This window comes from Pinus tabuliformis, chromosome Q (assembly GCF_031772625.1).
Source record: "Pinus tabuliformis cultivar Carrire ecotype Pingquan chromosome Q, CPIR1, whole genome shotgun sequence".
NCBI lineage: Eukaryota > Viridiplantae > Streptophyta > Pinopsida > Pinales > Pinaceae > Pinus > Pinus tabuliformis.
The window spans coordinates 858,429,575-858,446,334 of NC_142296.1; positions in this window are offsets into that span (position 1 = coordinate 858,429,575).

A 16,760-nucleotide genomic window follows, 5' to 3' on the forward strand; every position below is an offset into this window, starting at 1 on the left:
GTATTTGGATTATCAACAATGATGGGTGGATTAGGGTTAGGATTTTCCCTAGTATGCCGTGGATTTTTCTTGGGAGCCAGCTTCTAACTGTTTTTTAGGATTTTATAGGTAGGAAGTTTTTATATCTGCAAGGACTGGATAAAGATTTTGGAATGGCTATATATATTTCAAAGCTGAGATGAAGACTTACTGAAAAAGCTCTTCCCTAAAGCTGTCCATGTGATACAGAAACAATTTTGAAGGCCTCCTGACTGATCTCAGGCTTAATTTGCAGCTTTGAGAGATGTATAGAAATTGGAAAATCCTAAGAGCTCCCCAGTGGAGTCGGCAATTATGTTAACACCCAGGTTGTTCCCTATGACTCCCAAGGGAATACGGCCGGGGTAACCACTAACCAATCTTTGGATCACAACTCCTAGCCAAACTGTAATCAAAGAGGGCTCTCTCTTTATAATTTGTCTCTGTTTTGATGGTGTTTTAGGCTAGTTATTATGCTCAGGTGTTTATGGTTTATATTTTGGATGAAGGACTTCTTTCAGGACTTAAGGTGTAGTGTTCAGAGAGTAGTATATCATTGGGCAATGGAGTCTAGAGTTGTGAAATGCTTTGAAATGCAGGAGTGGTGATGTTCGGACTGCACGACCTATTGTGTATCTTTAAACAAACAAATTTAAACTTAAGTGGTGAAGCATGGTCAGTCAATAGAAAGCAATTAAGAATTCTCTATTGAGCTGGTGATATGAAAGTGAAACATGATGCACAGGAGCAAACTTGAATTCCTGAAACAAAGCTCACTGTGAAAGATATATTCTGAAAGTGCAGCAATTAAGAATTACACTTATCAAGATTACAGCTGAAGAAAAACATTCATTAACAACACAAATTGAACTCAGGGTATTCCTTGAATAAGTCCTGAAGGTTATTCTTTTTCCTTGTTGCTAAACACTTAGAAATTAGAAACATATATGGGTTGTAAAAGATTAAAGCACATAACAAAGAGAGTTACAGAAACTTATTGTATTGTGAAGTACATAGGAATCCTGCAGTTTTCAACAGACACCGGAACGCATTCAACACTTCAGAAATCCGAGAAATTCCATCACTTTCTTTATTAAACTCTGAAAGGATTACAACATAAGAACTTCTTCAGGAGAAATCAACAACCACACTTTGCAAACTCATGCGAAGGGGACTTTATAGAAAGGTTTATACAAAATATCTCAGGCATTGAGTCATCTGAGAGAGAAATATCTTCATTACTTCATACAGAAAAGTAGAAAAGAAGTTATTACAGCTTTGAATACAACATAACTGCTCTTTAAGTCTGTCAGAGGATATTTTGACCTTTGGAGGTCACTGAGTCAGTTGGAACGCTTTGCTTTAATGCTGGAAAATGTGCCTTTACGTTTGCTGCGCTGTATTTTCTCGGCCCTGCCACCTGTGACTGTGCTTGCTGCTGTGGTGACCGAATAGCCTTGCTGAGTTGGCTCAGCCTTTCATATTTCCTTTGTATGCTGATTTTATTAAATTGTGCTTTGGATAACAATTCATATTTTTATAAACCAAAATTTGGTGAATGGCTCACTGTTTACAAAATTGTTTGTATTGCTTTGGTCCACCAGTCATGTGTAGGTAATTGATGCCTGAGGATTGCATCTATAGTCTCCTTTGCCTCTGTATACTTATAAAAATTGGGAGGAGCCTCAAACAGGTGTTTGATTTCATTCATTATAAAAATTAAATTCTCTACTCTGTTATAGAGAGTCTGTCCTGTGGCTGGCCCTGTTTCCTCTGAGGTGCTGGGCTTCTCATTGATCTGACTAGTGGAAAATGTGTTGACCCTTTTGGCATACTAGTCATGTGTGAACAATATCCCCACGCTGTTCAGTAAGCTAGGGAGCCCTCTGTTTTCTAACACCTGAAAGTTCTCCAAAAATCTGTTCACCTCAGTCTGCATATCCTGGGTTCTTCTTTCCAATGTCTGCACTAAGTTTCTCAGTGTGAGAACCCTTTTGATCAATTGAATGTGCTCAGTTCTATTTGGAATTCCCATGGCAGCCAACTGAGTGCTTGTCCTATTGTTAAGCACATTGATCATCCTGGTGGCTATCTCAGGCATGTTGCTTAGAGCAGCTCTTGCTCTCTGAATTTCAGTGTGTGCTTTTGGAATGAGGTCCAACTGCTCATGGATCATTTCAATATGTTGCCATTACTCATTGATAGATTGACCAATGTTAGCCCACATCACTATTTTAAGCTCAGCCACCACCTTATCTAATTTGAGCTCATTTTCTAGCTCTTTGATTTTATCTTTGAGGGCTTTTATCTCCTTGCCCTTTTCTGCCACAGACTGCTTAGATTTATCATATCTGTCATTCACTTTGGCCAATTTATCCCTGGTCTCATTCAGCTCCGTCATTTGAGCTTCCAGGGCCTGGATCTCATTCCTCAGCTTTTGCATGTCCAGGCTTGGGGCCTGCTCTGTTGCTGGTGGTGCTGCTGAGGTGGATGTTGATGCTTGTTCTGGCTGTTGAGGAGGAGGAACAGTAGGTGGAGCAGTTTCCTCAAGATTTATTACTTCAGGAGGAGGCTGGGAGATCTGTCCTTCTTCTCTTTGTTTCAAAGCTGCCTGTAATGCTGCCTGTGCAGCCTCTGATTCTCCCAGCTTTTCTTGTGCCTGGATGAGCTGTTTGTAGAGAGACACCAGTAAATCTGTGGCTTCCTTATCATGCCTCTGCTGGGAAACCTCATCTGTTTGAGTGTGAATTGTGGCTGGCACTTTTATCTTTTTCTTCAAAGCAGCCATGTCTGCATCCCTTAACTTCAATATCTCCTGGATGCCCTTGATATCTTTGGGATCATGCCCAATCTCGATAATTATATCTTCTAAGGACCTAATTTTGTTGTCCTTAGCCTGTGATGATGCCCTTTCCAACTCAAGTTGGGCAGCTGTATTATTAAGGCTATTTTCCAGCCTGTAGTTGTCCAAGGTTTTGTCTGCCAAGGAGGCATAGACCATCTCACCTGTTTGTTTGTGCAACTCAATTTTATCCATTGGGTGGATGTCTTTGGCAAGGACCTCAATATTGGTCCTTATATAATCTGCATGAGTTTGGGGCTGTGCTACAGCTGGTAAGAAGTGACTCATGATCATCTTGCCTTCAGTGACATCAAAAGCAGACATTAGTCTCTGCTGGTTGGTGGGAGCCATCTTCAGCAAATGATTATACAGCTGTATTTTTATGGGCTCACTCCTTCTCTTTATGTCTATGAACTGCTGTTTGATGCTCAGTTCACCCTCCCTCTGCTGGTTAGAGGAGCTGACCTCTCCTCCCACAGTTCTATTCTGTTCCTCTTGGAAGGAACTTGCAGATACTTCCCTGCTAGGTGGGCCCATACCCAGAGACTGCCCTGTTGGCATTTCCTCATCAGAGAAAGGGTGCATTCTCTGTCTTTTCTCACCATGACTTTCTGATGTGGTCAAGGGAGTCTCTCTGTCCCTTTTTCGGCTAGTATCCTCCTTTTGTGGAGTTTGGAGGATTGATGCATCAACTGATGTTTCTTGCCTAGGAGGCACTGTATTTTGTGCCTGCTGTTCTGTGGAAATTGGGGCTTCAACTGTCCCTTCTTGCTGTGGGGGCTGCTCTTTATTATGTTGCCCTTCTTCTTGCTGCACTTGCTGTTGTTGTTGTTGTTGTACCTGTTGCTGCTGTTGCTGCACCTTCTCATGCGGTGGCTGTTCAGTATCCATCTCTTTTTGCTTGCCCTTGCCAGATATATCTTCAGTGGCTTTGGGTGCTTGCTGATTTGCAGTCGAGGAGGATGCAACTGCTCCTATTTGTGTGCTCGGCAGTGAAAACACCTGTGAACAAAGTTCAAGGTCAGCCATCTTTTTAAGATTCCTCACTGCTCTTTGATTCAGCTCTTCTTGTGTAACCGGCTCTTCTAGGGTTCCTCTCCTCCATTTCGCTTGGTTAGCATGTTTTTCAATGTGATGGATTTTTAGATGATCATAGCCAGAGAGCCTATATCTGAGCCTTCTCAAAGTGATGAAGTGGTTGGGGTCATAAGGTTTCCAGAGGAAACTAGTTTGAAGGCCAAGGGACTCAAGCATCCTGTCTGCTTCTTTCCAACCTTCCTCCCTTTGGTTATAGACAAAGTGGCCCAGTTGGTTCCTGACTTTCAACTGTGCTTTCTTGCCTTTGCCTGAAAAGTGAAGCACATCAACATTGCCAAACTGCCTGAAGTATTCTAGGGCAAATAGCCTCATGGGCACATATCTGGGTAGTCTGTAGGGAGGAAGTTCACACCCATACATCCTGATGACGGTGTGGTGCTGGTAAAAGTACCAGTCCCCAATGCTGTATGATTTGGATAGCTGCAGGATCCTTTGCATTTCATCTGTGAGCCTTGGAGGAGGTGAGCCCAACAACATTGACATAGCTGGGTGGATGAACTGATCTATGAACTCACAATAAGTATAAGGAGTTTCACCTCTACAGTGGAAAACAAATGACCAATAGACCACTGATCTTGGATTGCCTTGGGCATCCTCTCTTTTGATTGGAAAAGAGAATTTCTGATGTTGATGATATAAGATCAAGTGGTAAATGTAAGAGGTATACCTGAACACTCTTTCTCTTGCCAGGTTCATTAGTTGCTCATGTATTTTGTCTGCTATATAGGTGGCATAGTCATAGCAGATACGAGACTTTCCAGGAGCAAACATGAGCATGATTACCAGCACAGTTTGATCAACATACTCAATGGAGTTGTAGCCCAAAATGGGACTAATCATGTCTGTTAGATCTCTGCCCAGTCGGTTGAGGTATACCTGATTGATAGGAGGATACTTCACAGAGTCAGAGCCAATGTATAACTGGTTTAGTTTGGTGACCTGAGCATCTGTCATTCTGGCTCCTCGATTTATCAGGTCTACAAGTGATAGAGGGACCAGTTTCTTCTCAGTCCTGAAGCAGAGCATATCCCTGATAGCTTCTGGGGTGACATAAAACACAGCTGATCCTGAAGGGTCAAGAACTGCCCTCTGAGTGGGGTCATAATTTTCAGCACACAGATGGATCAACTCAGGGAATTGGTTAACTTGAGGGAGATTGAAAATAGGGAGGAATGAGCTCCATATGCCCAGCACATCTGTTCCAGCCTCATGCTTAGCCTTCAGTTCATTGAGCAGGTGGATGTGGAACTTAGTACCCATCAGCATCTCCTCTGAAATCTGATAGTCCATGTCTGCCAGAGACTGCCATTCCAATTGTCTCTGAGGGGCATTTAATGGAGCAATGTTTAATGCTATTGGAGCCACTGGTGGATCCATGACTTCTCCTAGGATTGTGGATAGAGTTGCTATGCAGAGCAACCCAAGAGTTTTCTTTGAGGGAGAAATGTGAAGTGTATGGAACAAAGGGTGAGTGAGACAGTTGCAGCAATTGAAATACTGCTTGAAGGACTAATAAAACAGTAGCAGGACAGAGCAAAGTGTTTTCGGTGGTGAATTTGGTCAGTTAAGGTTCCTAGTTCACGACTGCGCGAACTAGCTGTGAATTTCAACTCAATTTGTCAAATGCGGCCCTGCAGGAGTTTAATGGCTTCACTGGCTGGATATAAGTGCAGGTCACAGTGTGTTTAATGGTGAAAACAGAGTTTCAAAGTCTGTTAACAGTTTATTTGCGGAATTATGGATAAAACCAGGTTTATGGGATGATTTTGAAGAATACCTGGTGAATTCGTCGGCAAGAGTTGCGAATACAGGTGCAATGGAGGCTCTGGCGGTCTCGGAATCGACTTTAGCAGGCTGGTGCTGGTTTGGACGTGAGTAGCATGCAGAAATTACAGTAGTGTCTTTTGCCAAAAGTGGAAAAAAACACGAGATTTTGGCCTAAAAATGGATTTTTGGCAATATTGGCGCGTTTTTGGGATGACGTCAGCATGACGTCATCGGGTGGGGTCGGAGTTGGATGACGTCAGCATGACGTCATCGGGTGAGGTGGCGAGATGCTATTGGTCCACGGAAATGATGCGGTGGTAGACACATTGGCACGGGGGCAGAAAAAAAGGTTGACGCGATGGCGGGGTGGCAATGACGTGGGGATGACGTTGGATGAGCGGATTGACCGAAACCGGAAACGGTTAGCGGTTTTATATCGCACCGCTATAGCTACGGAGGTGGAATGTGTCAGGCGTACCTCCGATGCATTGTGGGGAAGGCGCGTGGTGGGCACCTGACGTCACCTTCTAACAGATATCGGAAGGTATCTGTCGGACGTCGGGGCCGCTCCGATATGAACGAGGGCCGTCGGATCACATGGGTCCGATCCGACGGTTGACGGAAGGGTGATGTGATCGGACAATACGGATGTGGGGGCGGGATTATTTTATTATTGTTTTGGAATTTGCGCCCGGCGGAAAACATTAGGATATGGTGTTTTGTCAAGTTTTTCAATGTATTTTGAAAAATCAAACATATGCGCCGAAACTTTGGATAGGCGGCAAAAGGTGGGTTTTTTGGGTTTTTTCACAATTTCAAAGGGGTTTATGGGTAGGAGGTGGTTTTTATAAGGTTTTTCTTTACAAGCGGAGGTTTAATGGGTGGAATGACTTTAAAGAAGGGAGAGGGGTGAGGTTTAGGTTCATCAAAGTGACCAGATGCCAATTTGATCCCTGTCAGAGGATTTATTGGCTATAATGCCAAGGGGAGGGATATTTATACAAAATTTGGGGTTTATACATCATGGTGTTATAATACTAGGGAAAGGGTAATATAGGGGAATTATATAATAGAGTTAGGGTTAATATGGATGAAAGGAGTGGATGAGGTGGAAATCACTAAGTTTATTTGAAACTTACTTAGTTTAGGGAGTAGATCAAAATGAAAAGATTTTTAGACAAGAAATGTGGCTTCTAAAAGATTAAGAACCACCATGAAACCATAACTTCTTCCATGAATATCAACTGATGAGGGAGTGTTAGTAATAAAATGGAAAAAGGGGAAGAAGGGAGGTTAGACATGCTTCTTTGTTTGCTGCAACTTGATGAAGAATAACACCTTCTCAACTCATTGATTTTGCTATGGTAAACAGAGTTTGCTCACATGCAACTTATAAGAAATGACCTTTCTGCAACCCCAACTGCCTACCCATCTATTTGCCTAGCATTTTTTATTTCTCCTTGGAGGGTGCATTTAGGCTTGCAGACCCTTACTTGCCTTTTCTTTTCTTTGGCTTTTTCTTTTTGTTTTTCTATCTACTTCTACCCTTATTTCTTCCAAGGTCCCAGATTAAGCTGTTGGGAGCCTCTCTTCTCTATCTAAACTACTTGTCTGCCAAGATTAAACAGTTTGGACAGACTTCTTTCTCTATTCTACAACTGAAAATTTAAAACATGACATGATCCAGATTAGACTGTTGGACCATCCATCAAAATTTGAGTCCATATCAAGCTATAAGCACATATTGTATTCTCTTGGAAATATGTGATCTTTGCATCATCAAAGCAGAGCATATTTGGACCTTTTCATTGCCAATCATGAAATATGAAACCTATTGGTATAGGTAGCTAACAGACCCAAGGATGGGGGGTGAACCCAAGGATGGTGGGCAGACATACCCATGATTTACGCATATTTTTTGTGCATGGTTTTGGGCATGAATGGTTTTTCCCATGGTATTTTGTAGATATGGTCAAAGGAACTATTGTTATTTTCTAATCCATGGTTAATGGATTGGGGTTTATGAATGCTTCAACATGTATATAATGTATTATAACATTGAAAGGAATAAAATGAAAAATCAACATGGTTTTCCTAGTTTGCGTTCCAAAATAAAATCTCTATGTATATTTTATATTCTCGCCAGTGTATATCTTTTTGTTTTAAGAATATGCTTACAGGTAATTTCTGTACAAGTTTAAAACCTACAAGAAGTTGTATTTTATTTAATTTTATGGAACTGCCAGTAGGGTAGTGAGTACATGTAGCATACCATCACCATTAGTTGGGAGAGGTGATCTAATATGCTTGGAACAATTATGTTCAGGTAATTTGAGGGATTTGGGGAAGAATCCTTGTCTAGTGGATGATGGGCATATGTATTATATGCTGGTTGGGATGTGGAAATCCCATGGTTTGTATGTTGTAGGAGGCTAAGAACCTTAGTAGAGGTTGATTGTTTCCTATATGTTGATGTTATGTCCTACCCTATGAATGCTTGTTTCCTTGGTTAATGCCTTCCTTATTTAAGGAATGGGATGTGGCATGTGTAAAAAAGACTAGTCAAGCCTTGTGAATGTCATATCTCACTACGAAAAGGGACATCCATGTTCAGTAATTGAACTAGATTAACTTGAGAGCAAGGGCCTTGTGTAGACCTTGTCATCAAAGGACTCATATCCCTACTGCTATGTGAGGAAATTTGTGGTTGTTGGATGGTATGGATCGTGGAAATGTGAAGGTAAAATATAGGGGGACTGATTTCTTGCACAAATAAATTGTTGGGTTTAGAAATGTTCTTGAGAATTTTTTTACATGTAGTAACTGGGAAAATGTCTACATATGCATGACACGTTCATAAACATGGAGAGTGATAAGTAAAATATGAAAAGATTCCATATGTTGATGATCAGTAACTGACCTTTGAGATAGAAATATTAGAGTTCATCTCAAATTTTCAGAAATTCTCTTGCGTTCCTCACCCTCTTCAGTAAATATCAAAATTTCCCGTATGGGGTATATCCCTACATAAAGCATATGAAGAATGTGGCATTGATGATGGTATTGCTATAATAGATTTCATATTAACCTTTCATATTTCACATGATGAGGATTCCATTACTAATTTATATAGCTCAAGGAATGGGGACATGGTTGGATTTGTTAATGATGCTATAGTCATAGGTGGAAAGGTAATTATTTGTTTAGGGATGATGGTGTCGGTAAAGAGGCTGATCATAAGTAAGGCTGAACTATAATATAGTAAAGGAATGATTAGGCAGGGGAAAATGTGAGTATAGAAAATAATTCCAAATTACTCCCCTCAAGATCGTAGATGCCTTGATTACTAGCCTTGGTAAAAAGGTTGAAATTAAATTTTTGTTGAGTCTCGGTACAAGAGGTTGAATGAAATTAATGATTCCGAATCTAATCTTAGTTTCACTTGAAAAATAAAGCGTGATTATAAACAAGTTGAGATGCACATGTACATGTAGCAATTCTAGTTTTATGAAAACTTATGTTGAAAATAAAATGTTCTTATTTATGTCTTGGATCTTGAGGTATGTGAATAATATGGAGAAATGTGTTCAGTTGCAAGGAAGCATCCTTAATACAAGAAGGAAAGGAAACCAATATATTCATCTATATTTATCAATGTAGTAATAAATGAGTGTGTGTTCCAACCCATAGCAAGTCTCAGTAACAACGAAAGGAAACATGTATCATGGCATGGTGCAACATGATATGGGCCAATTTCATTAAGAACAAGAAATCAGGATATCCATCCAAGGGAAGAGAACCTTCATGAATTTGGAGGTTGAGCTCAAAGACTTGGAAGATAAGCTAAATATTTGTAGGAAAGAACTTAAAAAACTCACCAAGGAACAACAAGAGCTGGTTGAGTGGAATTCTTTGTTGCAAAAGCAATTGCGAGAGATGACATACCAAGATAAATCATCAAAAAGGAAAAATGGCACCAGTAGGAAAAGGCCACGTGAGGATGAAAAAGGATTTTCCCCACAGCTAGAAGGAGAAATCAATTAGCCCCTATCATCCAGAAGGACACAAATCAATAATTCAGGACACCAAGAAGGAGGAGGGGGGACTCCCTCAAGATCCTTGACACACACATATATGTGTTGGAAAGGTCCCTGTGAAGTTTTGGGGAATGTAAGACTTCAAGGTTGTTGTGAGCCTTGTGAATAAGCCTTGAAATGATTTTGACATATGATTATGCATATGTGCATGAATACATATGCACATTGTATAATGGGTGGAACTGCCATGAAAGCTGGACCCATGGGGATAAAATTAAACTTTTGACTATTTTATGTTAATGCCTATAAATGGACATTTTAATTTATTATTTTCATGACTGATATCATTTTAATTTTATATTTGTACATGACCATGCTGTGTTCTGTATGGTTTCCTCTATGATTGTGATCACGAATTTTATTCTTTTATAATGTTAGCTCTTATTTTTCCTCTTTCATTATTTATTGATGTTACCAAAAACCCTTTATTTACATACTTGGGGCTTAGGGACTTGAGCTGAATCGATTGAAGGTGGCAGGGAGGCCACAAAGCCTTGGTGAAAGAGAGATGAAGAGGGATTCCACATGTAATGGACATGAATGATTATTAGCTGAGGGAGTTACAAGAAACGAGAACTTCAAGTTGGGTAGATGGGATGGACAAAGGCCAATGATGAAACATATTGGAGACTTACTCTTGGACACGACAATGACATGATGGCTAAGTGATTGGATAGTCCATGGGGAATGATGGCTAGTGGCATGGTAGCCATGGGAATGGCACAAGGGAAGTTCTTTGAACTTAACTCTCTCTCTCTCATGAGATGCCAATGATCATGCCAACCTTTGTATGAAAATATGCAAATTCCATTCTTTTTGATATGGTTTTTTCAGGGGCTCTTTGTGGGGAAGAGGGACTATTTAAAATTATTTAATGAAGATGTGAATGGCATAAAAAGGTTCATGGTTAATAAGGAACCAAGAGGGAAAAAGTAAGTCTGAATGATCTATAATTTTAATATCATGTGAACATTATTTATAAATTATTACCATGTTATATTATGCACATGGAATGCTTAAGGATATAACAACAAAAGTAGTATGGTCTATGACATGCATGGAAAGACAATAGAGGTAGTGTTTCCTGATGTCTGTGGACGGAGACAATGTGGTCTTTGGATTGTCAACAATGTTGTGTGCATATTGTACTGTGTTATGTTGTAATGTGAATTTGTTGTATGTATCATGTGTATGTGTATGTGATGTGGTACACTATGTATACATGCATGTGTTATATAATGTTTTGTGGCAGGTAGGCATGGGGTTGTTCAGGCTCTTGTGTTGCATAATGTGTATGGAACATGCATGTATGGGTTTAATTGGGCCTATGAAGGTGTGGAATACACCCATATTCCTTTCGATAGAAGATTAATTGGTTGGTAGTAACTACCTAGTTTGGTAGTGCCCATGTTCACAGGGTAGTGATTAGGCATATGCATATTTATTTGTTACTAAGTGCTCGGTTAGGGGCTGATGAGCCACTTTGTAAATTTTAAATAGAAGATAAGAGAATAGAAGAGAAGACATTAGGCGCTTTCTAAGCTTGGTAAATGATCTAGTGTGTGTACGTGGTTAAAGAGAAGAAAATACACTAGGTGATTTTTAGGCTGGCAACCAATCCAATGTGTGTATGGAAAAAGGAAAAGGATATTGGATGCTTGCTCAGATGGGCTATTGATCTAGTGTGTGTAAAGGAAGCAACAAAGAGAAAATTAAGATAAGTATCAATATTTCATTGATTTTTAACTTTTAATATAAATTCAATACTCTAATTTATAATGGTTTGGGTTATGATCTAACCTAGTTTTGATGTGATAGGAATTAAAGTAGAATTCCAAGTTCACCTCATGAGTAAACTGCTAATGCAGTATGATTAAAAAATATTACATTTTCCTTATGATGAGTCTCATGAAATATGTGTTCCCATGATGCAGGATTGGATATGGGATTTCCCATTCAAATGAACAAAGGTGATTGCAATGTGTAATGGCAACAATATGCTAAAGTCAAAGACTTCAGGAATAGATCCATTATGGGACACCAGTACTCAATGGTGTCCACTGATCACCATGAAGCATGCCATGACCTGCATGATAGTTTTAAAGGAAGGGATATACCATGGATTTGAACTCCTTCCAATGCTAGTAGGCCTTGTCAAGGGATGGATCACCCAAGGGACTAAGAAGTAGAGAAGAGGATTCCTAAAGTTGGAAGGTGAGTGACTGCATGGAGAGGGAGTAACTAGATGTCCCGAGGGACTGAGAAGAATAGAAGGGAAGGCTAAAAAATAAATTAGGTTTCTTAGTCATGAGAATAATTGATTGGGGTCAGAGGCATATTTGGGGTGTGCCCATAAACAATGAGTTGAAATTGTTCACTGAGGGCACGAAGGGCTCAACATAGCAACATTGGAAAATAAAAATCCAAGTAGGTGTAGTACACTTAAAGAAACCAAAGCCTTACAAAGAGGATCGATGAAAATGGATGAATTATGGTTTAATGTATATCATACTTTTCTAAGATGGTTTAATTCTAACTTGATGTTTGCCATATCTCATTTTCTAGCCAAAGCAAATGCATGGAACATTGTAAATGTTGTAAAGAACCGAGTTTATAGATCTCCATGAGACAATATGTTTGATTTTCAAGTGTGTTTCAATGTGTGCGTGTGTCATTTAAAACTGAGGACGATGTTCCCCCAAAGGGGAGAGGTTTATAATAGCCCAATTGCTTATCCTCATGTATGTAATGTAAATATTATCATAAATTAAGAGGCTAAGAGAGGGAAACATATTCCATTGCTTGAGGCAAGAGATTGCCTGAGGAAATTACTATTTAAAATATTAATCCTAGTTTTTTTAGTGGGATGACAATGCCCTAAATTAATTGGTAGAAAAGGGACAGGGGCAGGTTTCCTTTGACTCCTTTAGCAAGTAAGAATAGGAAAAAACATAAAAGAAACATGGGTTGCACTATTCATGAGAGAGGGGGGCAGTTAGTCATCGAAGAGGAACTAGAGGTTATTCAACCCATTGATACATGTAATCTTAAGAGGGGGATCATAGAACATGTAGACACATAGAATACGTAGAGGGAGGAAAGAACTTTGTAGAATGAAGAATTTGTAGAAGAGGCAAAGACAATGACATTTTTATAACTTCCATAGAAGAGGAAAAAATGTAGCAACTCGAGCTGCATTATTGGGCATTGAAGAGAGCTATAAATTGGATGAAGAGCCTTATTGAATCTTTCTATTCACAAGCTTCACAAAAGAGTAGTGGGTTGCATTGGGGTTGAAGGAAAGGTGACCTAGTGGTGTTCTGGTTTACCTATGCATTCATTGAAGGATTCCTTCTAAAATCACTCCACCTTAAGCTTTGGAATCTGGCTCAGTGGTGACAACTACAAGTAATAGTAGACATAGATTGTCTAGGATTGGGTGGAGAGTTATATTCCCACTCTTAGTTGGAACACTTCACAATTGTTTAAGATAAGTGTTCTTATGTTCTTTATTCACAATAAAATATGTTTGCATTCCTGGTTGAGAAGGTGTTATTATTGTAGGAGGCATATCTACATTATTATTATTTACAAGAGTGGCTAATGTGTTGTGTTAATTCTTGAAGGAACTGGAATAGCGTGTAAAGAATATTGACTATGTTACATCAATGTTTAGCATGAACATTTTTGTTTATTATAATATGATGACTACAGGGATTTCAAACTTGCATTAGTGTTTCATATGTTGTAGTGTGGTGAATTTAGGATTCCACCTCTTTTATCCTTGTTGAACTATAACTTTGCATGGTGGTATCCTCCATGTCTCTATTACGGTATACCCTGGTTCTGGGTTTATAATTCCAAGCTAACATAAGTTCAAGATAGAGTGAACCTTGCGTTCGGTGCCGTGGATGGCACTGTTTCATGAGCTTAAATAATTTTGTTCTATATTCTTGTACTTTGCACCAAGATACATTTATGCTATGTGTATGTTACTATTGAATCCCTCAAGGTTGAATGCTATATTTTGTATACCGTCTTTGTGCTAGAATGATATGGTAAATCTCTGCTAGAATGGCTGGTTACAACCACGACGCTTAGCTTGGTTGGTACTTTGATAATGGGTATTGATCAAATATTGATCGAGGACTTGATTGATATCTCAAATTTCAAAGTGTTCGAAAGAGTGTCAAACCTAAATGACTGGGTAGATCTTGTCTTCCTGATTCTAGCGCCATGAATAGTTCAAAAAACCGACACCGTATGGAGGAGTTATCGCATTTTGAAAAAGTTCAGTAAACTGCAATTTCAAGAATAATTTGATTTTTGGAAATATTTAAAAATAATATTCCAAGGAATATTATCCAAAATATTCTTTAGAATATTCCTTTTGGGTGTGTTATGCTCCTATACCAATAGGTGTCATATTTCATGATTGACTGGTGAAATCCCAAATATGTTCATCCTTTCCATGCTGCAAAGGTTCCATATTTTGAAAAATCAAAAAATTAAAAAATGAAAAGAGGGTATGCCCTAAAAGAAAGATTAAAGGGAAAAAAGAATGAAATGGTAAAAAATAAAAGAAATGAACCCCAAATAAAAGACTAGGAAAGTGTGCTAGTCCAAAATGCCACTACTATTCTGTTTTTGCAAAGAATTTCATTGTGTGCAGTTAGTTGACTTTTGTCACAGTTGATGGATGGCCAAACAGCTCAATATTGGCCAAGTTCATGTTTAAATTTCTTGTTTTAGAGATAGAGAACAAAATCTGTCCAGACAGTTCAAGCTTGGCAGATTAATAGTTAGGTAGAGAAGCAAAGGAGCTCAACAGCTAAATCTGAGCCCCTGGAAGAAATAAGGGCAAACTTAGATAGGATGGCAGTTAAAATAAAAGAAGAGAGTAAGGGTTTGCTAGTTTAATGCACCCAAGGAAAAGGAAAAAAAATGTTAGATATAATAGGCTGGGTAGGCAGTTTTGATGTTGCAGAAGCAGCTTATGAGTAATTTTGTCTTTCAAAGGTGATTCATCTTATTACTATCATAAGTTCCATGGCAACTATGTGGTGACAGATCAAATGAAGTATGTCTAACTTCCTCTCACTCTTCTCCCAAAAACACTTACTAACCTCCCCCTAAAGAGATTGGGATCTTCTCAATACTCCTAGATCACTCCATTTCATGAAAAAGTTTAAGTGAAGTCACAACTTTGCTTAGGCACAAAGCCACATTTCTTGTGTAAAATCCTTTTTCTTTCCCTTTTGCCTAAGTTGTCAAACTTTATGCTTAGCGAATTCAATTTCAAAATCCATATTAACTCCTGACCTATACTATTTAGCTCCCTAGACCTATTCCCACTCCCGTACTATATTTATAATAAAAACCCCCAAAAAAATTAATATCCCCTGCCTTGGTTTACATATAAACCATATCACTTGTTTAAAATTGGGAAGTAATGGTTCATTTGGAGCTCGTTAATAACCCTCCGCTGTAAAGCATCAGGATTTATTTAATCTCTGGTTAATCAAATAACCAAACCCATAAACCTAACCAATGAATTAACCCCAAAATCATTGAAAAACATTTGATTTAATGGTGGGTCCCCGCATCATAAGTCCTCCGCCAACTCCATTTACCTCTAGCCGTTGGATTTGGGCCTCCCCATCCAACGGCCCAGATCCATATCGCAACCCCCTCCGTTGCCAATGTTTACCGCCCAGGAAACGATGGTATTGCCTCCCATACCAGGGACAGGTGGCGCCCTCCTGGCATGATTGCTGCCCTCCCCACCAAGACCACCTTAGCCCAAAAGCGGTGCGGGCCAATACCGCTTACCGTTCCCGCTGCCCCCCGCTGATGTCATTTCCACGTCACTCGCTGACGTCACCTCCACATCAGTGCCACATAACCCTTCCGTACCCCTGCTACACGACAAAATACTTCGTCATGCTGATGTCATCCGACCGAAAAGTGCCAAAATCCTGCCAAAGTCAATTTTTTGTTAAAAAGACGCGAAAGCGTCATTTTCGCTCATTTTTACTTGTTTTTCTCTACATGAATATTGCATGCGGTTTACGTCCAAAGCAACTACTCGACCATACAGTCTGCCACCGAGCCAAATAGAGTCCACAGTCCTGTCCTCTAGCTCGTCCTGCAACCTGCAATTCGCACAGTGCGCTGTTAAAGACAGGTATTTACCTCAATTTTGTTTCCAAACCCTGTGAATTTCAGTTTTCTCTACAAGTTGTCCAAAGGACCCAAATTCGAGTTCAATTCACCGCACTACCTTCAAATAAGTGCACCGGAACCACTGCCCTTTTACCCGTTTTCACCGAAAACCTTGCAAATTTCGTTTTTCTCTGTAGATTTCACCTAATGAGCTAAATTCAAATCGACTTTGGTCTGCAATTCCCAGAGAAAATCCCCAGAACTGTTGTTTTGCCTATTTTTGCTACAAAAACCCAAATTCCAATTTGAAAATCACGGAAAATTGAGCAATGGAAACCCCTGTGGCCCTCAATGTTGCTCCCTCAATGCACCTCACAAAGAGTTAGAGTGGTTGCCCTTGGCTGACAGGGATTTTCAAATACAAGACTTAACTGGTTACAAAAGCCACCTCTAAGCATTCTGTGAAATTAGGAACAATCAACTAAGCAAAACTGATCTCTATGGGATATGGGAATCCAATCTGCCCAGATACTACCTCCCCTCAGTAAATGTATTCCCAGATGTTATCCACCTGTGTTGTGCCAATTATGAACCTACTCAGAGAGCAGTTATGACTCCAACTGGAACCGTCCTCTTTCATATAAATCCTGAGTCCATAAATGAAATGCTACACTTCAAACCCACTCAGCCTCTGGCTCCTCTTTCTATGGGATTCTTGCTTGAGCAGGGCTCTAAACTGCCCAATGCAGAGATAACTCGTGTTGTTCAAACAA